Source organism: Limanda limanda, chromosome 7, assembly GCF_963576545.1.
Source record: "Limanda limanda chromosome 7, fLimLim1.1, whole genome shotgun sequence".
Lineage (NCBI taxonomy): Eukaryota > Metazoa > Chordata > Actinopteri > Pleuronectiformes > Pleuronectidae > Limanda > Limanda limanda.
Window position 1 is genome coordinate 27,451,272 of NC_083642.1, and position 7,500 is coordinate 27,458,771.

The 7,500-nt window shown below is 43.1% G+C and overlaps 5 non-coding genes across 5 annotated transcripts; all 5 read right to left on the bottom strand.

Moving 5' to 3' along the window:
* Positions 1-163: 163 nt before the first annotated feature.
* On the bottom strand, positions 164-282 carry LOC133008193 (5S ribosomal RNA). The gene has a single exon (XR_009680468.1). It is a non-coding gene; the product is annotated as a 5S ribosomal RNA (ribosomal RNA).
* Positions 283-496: 214 nt separating this feature from the next.
* Positions 497-615, bottom strand: LOC133006561 (5S ribosomal RNA). Its single transcript, XR_009679085.1, has one exon. It is a non-coding gene; the product is annotated as a 5S ribosomal RNA (ribosomal RNA).
* Positions 616-829: 214 nt separating this feature from the next.
* On the bottom strand, positions 830-948 carry LOC133008194 (5S ribosomal RNA). Its single transcript, XR_009680469.1, has one exon. It is a non-coding gene; the product is annotated as a 5S ribosomal RNA (ribosomal RNA).
* A 214-nt stretch (positions 949-1,162) lies between these two features.
* Positions 1,163-1,281, bottom strand: LOC133006562 (5S ribosomal RNA). The gene has a single exon (XR_009679086.1). It is a non-coding gene; the product is annotated as a 5S ribosomal RNA (ribosomal RNA).
* A 214-nt stretch (positions 1,282-1,495) lies between these two features.
* Positions 1,496-1,614, bottom strand: LOC133006044 (5S ribosomal RNA). The gene has a single exon (XR_009678600.1). It is a non-coding gene; the product is annotated as a 5S ribosomal RNA (ribosomal RNA).
* Positions 1,615-7,500: the final 5,886 nt, after the last annotated feature.

Sequence of the window (7,500 nt, forward strand, 5' to 3'; positions counted from 1 at the left end):
ATCATCAAATCATGACAATTATCAAGCATTTCCATCAGTAATAATGTCAGGGTTCCATATCCTTGTTTTCTTTGATGGTGAGTCTTTCCTGCTCTTTCCAAGATGTTTCTCCTTTAAAGCAGCAGCAACCGTTCCCTCTGCTGGTTGCAAAGCAAATTCGAAAAGCTTACAGCACCTGGTATTCCCAGGCGGTCTCCCATCCAAGTACTAACCAAGCCCGACCCTGCTTAGCTTCCGAGATCAGACGAGATCGGGCGTGCTCAGGGTGGTATGGCCGTAAGCGAAAAACTCAACCCACAATACCTTATTTATACATGTGAACCACCACCACCATCATCAATTCATGACAATTATCAAGCATTTCCATCAGTAATAATGTCAGGGTTCCATATCCTTGTTTTCTTTGATGGTGAGTCTTTCCTGCTCTTTCCAAGATGTTTCTCCTTTAAAGCAGCAGCAACCGTTCCCTCAGCTGGTTGCAAAGCAAATTCGAAAAAGCTTACAGCACCTGGTATTCCCAGGCGGTCTCCCATCCAAGTACTAACCAAGCCCGACCATGCTTAGCTTCCGAGATCAGACGAGATCGGGCGTGCTCAGGGTGGTATGGCCGTAAGCGAAAGACTCAACCCACAATACCTTATTTATACATGTGAACCACCACCACCATCATCAAATCATGACAATTATCAATCATTTCCATCAGTAATAATGTCAGGGTTCCATATCCTTGTTTTCTTTGATGTTGAGTCTTTCCTGCTCTTTCCAAGATGTTTCTCCTTTAAAGCAGCAGCAACCGTTCCCTCTGCTGGTTGCAAAGCAAATTCGAAAAAGCTTACAGCACCTGGTATTCCCAGGCGGTCTCCCATCCAAGTACTAACCAAGCCCGACCCTGCTTAGCTTCCGAGATCAGACGAGATCGGGCGTGCTCAGGGTGGTATGGCCGTAAGCGAAAGACTCAACCCACAATACCTTATTTATACATGTGAACCACCACCACCATCATCAAATCATGACAATTATCAAGCATTTCCATCAGTAATAATGTCAGGGTACCATATCCTTGTTTTCTTTGATGGTGAGTCTTTCCTGCTCTTTCCAAGATGTTTCTCCTTTAAAGCAGCAGCAACTGTTCCCTCAGCTGGTTGCAAAGCAAATTCGAAAAAGCTTACAGCACCTGGTATTCCCAGGCGGTCTCCCATCCAAGTACTAACCAAGCCCGACCATGCTTAGCTTCCGAGATCAGACGAGATCGGGCGTGCTCAGGGTGGTATGGCCGTAAGCGAAAGACTCAACCCACAATACCTTATTTATACATGTGAACCACCACCACCATCATCAAATCATGACAATTATCAAACATTTCCATCAGTAATAATGTCAGGGTTCCATATCCTTGTTTTCTTTGATGTTGAGTCTTTCCTGCTCTTTCCAAGATGTTTCTCCTTTAAAGCAGCAGCAACCGTTCCCTCTGCTGGTTGCAAAGCAAATTCGAAAAAGCTTACAGCACCTGGTATTCCCAGGCGGACTCCCATCCAAGTACTAACCAAGCCCGACCCTGCTTAGCTTCCGAGATCAGACGAGATCGGGCGTGCTCAGGGTGGTATGGCCGTAAGCGAAAAACTCAACCCACAATACCTTATTTATACATGTGAACCACCACCACCATCATCAAATCATGACAATTATCAAGCATTTCCATCAGTAATAATGTCAGGGTTCCATATCCTTGTTTTCTTTGATGGTGAGTCTTTCCTGCTCTTTCCAAGATGTTTCTCCTTTAAAGCAGCAGCAACCGTTCCCTCAGCTGGTTGCAAAGCAAATTCAAAAAAGCTTACAGCACCTGGTATTCCCAGGCGGTCTCCCATCCAAGTACTAACCAAGCCCGACCATGCTTAGCTTCCGAGATCAGACGAGATCGGGCGTGCTTTTTTTTTTTTTTTTTTTATTATCAAAAATATTTTGCATTTACATTTATTACATGTACATTTACATTTTAACACATTTTGTGTTATGTCAGCCCCTTTCCAGGCCTGTACTTTTTACATGCATAATTATTTACTTCACAGAAAACACACAAATCAATAAATTATTAAAATCAAAAATCAACTCATAAAAAGAAACATCCCTTTTAACCGAAATTCATTCTCACCTCATTCACATCTCCATTCATTATTTCAATAAAAGTACTTCCATCCACAAATCCTTTTCTGAACTCCTCTTCTCCAATATAGCCCCATATCTGTCACACGTCTCTTTCTGTTAAGTTTTGAAAAACAGTCCATACATCACATTTCCTTTTCTCGTAGTGAGCCGTGTTCCTTCTTATTTTAACTGCATACCTTGCATGGCTCAGCACATAGTTCATGAGGTTTACATTGCATCCCTTCTGTCTTTCATTCACACCAAACAGCCACAGCTTCTTCCATTCCATTCTCACTGCCCATTCTCCTTTCCAGCATTTATTTATTAACCCCTTTACTTTTTCAAAGTATCCCCTTAGTTCTTTACATTCAACAAATTCATGCATACATGTTTCCACTCCCTCACCACATACATCACATTCCTTTTCCACATTGCAGTCAAACTTACTTATTATTAGATTATTAAAAATCCTATTGTGCCTTAGCATGAAATCAAAGTGTTCGCATTCAATGCTATTCCATTTCACTCTCAAATTCTCCCATATGCTCTCCACATCCATTCCATTCATTACTTTGTTCCACACTTTCTCTGCAGCCGGTCTCCTTATCTCTTTTCCTCTCATATATTTATAAATCACTCTGGTTTTCACCTTTGCCAGTCTCACCTTGCATTCTCCTTCCCCCACATACATCTCTATTTTCTCTTCCCCCCTCACCGCATTCTCTCTCTCAATCATTCCCATCCATTCTTTAGGCATTGCTGTCTTAATTTTCTCTATTACTCCTTTTGCTGTGCCCGGCCATATTTCATCCCCATTCCCTCTTACTTCATCCACAATAACCTGTGCTCCTATGAAGCCCGGTATGTACTCATACACCATATCCCTTACCTTTCTTATCCCTGCCCTCCATATCACCCTGTTGAAAATAGTTTCTCCCTCTACCATAATTTTTGGATTTAAAAACACTGGTTGCTCCCATACCTGCCTCACATTCTTGCATTCATACTTCACTCCTCTCACAAACTCTCCCCACGCTCCAAGCATCTCTTTGTATATGTCAGTCACCCCTTCAATCATCCCTTTTTTTAGTTCCATGAACACTCCGCTCTCTCCACATCCTCCACATTTATTTATTGCTTCTCTTAAAAATACCTTCCACACATGATCTCTGTTATCCTTTAAATATCTCACCATCATTTTCACCCTTAGTGCTTTCTTTTTCCCCTCTAAATTGACAAGTTTCAGTCCCCCGTTCTCATACTCATTTTCTAACACTTATCTTGCTATCCTAACTCCCTTCCCATCCCACAAATAATTGCTTATGATTCTTTCTATTTCTTTCAACACTTTCACAGGCACATCCATCACATTCATCACATACACCATCTTGCTCATTATTAGTGCATTTACCACTATTACCTTCCCTTTTAATTTCAGCTTTCTCTGCTTCCAATACCCCAATGTTTTCTTTATGTTGTTTATCAGTACTTCATACTGCCTATCTCTCCCTTCCTCTCCCTCAATCCCTAAGTTCACTCCCAGAACCTTCATGTACCCTTTGTTTTCCTTCAATCCTTTCACTCCCTCCCCTCCTCTGCTTTCCCCTATATACATTATTTCAGATTTTTCTATATTTACTTTAGCTCCTGATGCCCTCCCATACAGTTCTACACTTTGTAATACCTGTACTACACTTTCCTTGTCCCTCACTGTCACTGTTGTATCATCCGCATATTGATATAGTGTGCTCACCTGTCCGCCCGGTAGTTCTATGCCCTTAATCCTCCTATTCTGCAGTATGAGTACCGCTAACGGCTCTGCTGACAAGGAGTACAGCAGAGCCGATAGCGGACATCCCTGCCTCACTGACCTTTCTAATCTAACTTCACCTGTGACTATCCCATTGACTTTAATCTTACTGCCTGCTCTTTAATACATTCGCCTAACCCATCCTATCAACCTTCCTCCAAATCCCATCTTCTCTAACACTTTATACAAATAACTGTGATCTACTCTATCAAAAGCTTTGTTAAGATCTAAACTAACTACTGCCCCTCCATTGTTCTCCTTCATGTGTGTTATTGTGTCTCTAATACTACTTATTGTGTCGGCTATGTCTCTCCCTGGTATGCTATACGCTTGTGTGCTTCCCACCACCGTCCCTATTACTTCCTTCATTCTGTTTGCTAACACCTTTGCTAATACCTTATAATCCCCATTTAACATTGTGAGTGGCCTGTAATTTTCTAATTTGTCCCTACTCCCTTTTTTATATATTATGCTCACTAGACCTGTTGTCATACTCTGCGGCATTTCTCCCTTCTCTTCTACCCATCTATATAATCTCTCCAACACTGGTACTAATTCTTCTCTAAACTCTATATAAAATTCTCCTATTATTCCATCTATCCCTGGACTCTTATTTCTGCCTAACCCATTTATTGCTTTCTCTATCTCTCCCTTACTTATCTCTCCTTCGCACACCTCTCTATCCTCATCACTCAGTCTAGCTTCCATCTTGTCTATAACCTGCCTACTGCTCTCCTCATCTAACGCTTCTTTCTTATATAACTCTCTATAAAACTCTTCTACTCTTTCCACTATCCCTACAAGCTCTGTTATTTTTTCCCCCCCTTTCCCCTCCACTTGCTCAAAATACTTTTTCTCCTGCCTTATCTTCTCTAGTCTTAAGAAATACCCTGTACATTTTTCTCCCTCTATCGCATATTTCGCTCTACTTCTTATTATAGCTCCCTCACATTTTCCCTGTTCTATTTCCTTAAGTTCATCTTTCTTTCTTATATATCCCTCTATGTCAATATTAAGCCCTTCCCCTGCTTTCTTCCCCTCTTCCTCTAACTCCTTTTTTAGCCTTTGTATCTTCTCTCTTTCTTTCTTTCCCCGGTTCCTGCTGTGTTTTTTGCTCATGTTCCTTATCCCCTCTTTCAGTCTCTCCCACCACCTCCCTGTGTCTTCCTCATACATTCTCTCATTCATCTCCCACATTATGTATTCTCTCACTTCTTTTTTATATTTTTCATCTTTAAGCAGCTGCCCATTCATACACCACACTCCCCCTCCTCTTCTCCTTATTTCCCCCCCTATTGTAAATTTTAACACCTTGTGATCACTATATGTTGTGACTATATATTCTATACCTTTAATCCTTTCCGCTATGCCCTTTGTGCTCAATACTAAATCTATCCTACTCTGTTTCAGTTCCCCTTTCACCAGCTGTACTCTTGAGAACTCTCTCCCCTCTGGATTTCTTTCTCTCCATACATCACTCAATCCTTTCATACTCTTTATCTTTTCTAGCACCTCCCTTGTTGTGTCATTCTTAAAATGCATGTTCCTTGACACATCCAATTTCCCACACCTAACATTAAAGTCCCCCACGATCATACAGTTTTCATCACACATCACTCCCATCTTTTCAAACATCTCCTTTCTTTCTTTCTCCTCATTCGGCGCATACACATTTACTAGCTTAATCTCCTCATTCATATACTCAAACTTGATCCCTATCACCCTCCCATCTCCCTCATCTTCACACCTTGTCACATTCCCTATCACTCCCTTTTTTGTTAATATAGCTACACCTCTTGCATTCCCATCTCCATTATTTGCAAACACATCTCCCCTCCATTCATCCTCCACCTCTTTCATACATCTCTCATCCCAGTGTGTTTCCTGTAAGCATATTATATCATAATTGCTGTCACCATATATCTGATTTCTTTTGTTTTTGTTCTTTAGCCCCCTTGCATTTATTGAGATTATTATTAACATTATTAGTATTGTTATTTTCATTTTGTTTTTTCCTTAGTTTTACTTTTCTTATTTATCCTCGTATGCCTCTGAGTGTTCTGTCTTTTCCTCATTTGTTTTATTTTTTCCTCTATATCCATGTCCGTTTCAGATCCTACCGTCTGTGATGCAGTGGTCTCCTCTCCCGTCTCTTTGGGCTTTGCTCCATTCAGTTCCTTGTCCGTCCCTCCAGTGTCGTCCTCTCCTCGCCTTTTCTCCCGGCCTGCTTCCTTCTCTCCGTCTCTCCTTGCGACCGTCGCCCCCTTCTCTGGCCTTTTCGTCTCCTTTGTTTTGGGACCTTTCTCCTCCGCCCCGTCTCTCCTTCCTTCTGCGATCAGCTCTCGCTCCAGCACTCCTCTCCTCCTTCCTCCATCCTCCTCTTCGTCGTTTACTCTCGTTCTCTCCTTCCTCGTCTTCCGGTCTGCTCCCTCTTTCTTTCCTCCTTTCGTCTCCTCCATCCTCCGCTCTCCTTCCTGCTTCCCTGGATCCTCCCTCACCTGCTCCTCCATTTCATTTCCGTCTCCATCCTCCACACTTTCCATGTCCTCCGCATCTCCTTCCTCCCTGCTTCCACTCTCACTTTCTTGCTCACTTTCACTCGTATCATCTTCTGCCTCACTCTTATTGCATCTGCATTCATTCATCAGGTTCTGGCACAAATCACATCTCTTCCTCCCCTGCGTGCACTCCCTTGCATAATGTCCTTGCACTCCACATCTGTTGCAATGAAATTCCGGGCACTCTCTCATTATGTGGCCAGGTTTTATGCACAGCCTGCACACTTTTACTTGTTTGTCGTGCAGCACCCTGAAATACTCCGCCCCCAGCGCTGTGTCAAACTTTGTAGAATACGGCAGTGATTGTATCTGGTTATTGAATTTCACTTTCAGGAACCTTGTCCCATCAGCCACGTTTGTACCTGGCCACATCCTTCTTTTAATGGGAGATACTGCAGAGACACCCCATAGTTGTAGTTTTGCCAATATCTCCCTGTCCTCGATGTAAAAAGGTAAATTCATAAATGACACCACCAGCTCGTCATTCACCAGTTCTCTTGCGTGCACCCGAGTCTCCCCAATCTTGAATCCTTCCATGAGTCTGTCTTTCCCCTTAGGGTGGCTCATGGTCATCTCATATTTTTTATCAGTGATCTGTCTGCACGCCAGCAGCCCCCCGCACAACTCACGCACACACCTCATCAGCTCCATAGCTGTGTCTTCTCCCTCTCCTTCCATCTCTACCATCACTGTCTGCTCCCTGTCATATCTCTCATTGTTTGTGCAGCTCTTGCTCTGCGTCAGCTCAGTTTCTCTCCCGCTGTCACCTCCGTGGGTGACAGCGTTAACACTCACCCGCTCCGTGCTGGTCTCCGCCATGGTCTCGGATGCCCTTCCACACAGGCTCCGTTACCCCCGCACAGTGCGTCACTGCCGCGGGGGGACACACATACACTAAACAAGACAATCACAACGCTAACGTCCGGTTGGATTAACACATAAGAAGTCGAAAAAAAGGGAGATGTAGAGAGAGAACAAGAAAAAAGCTGG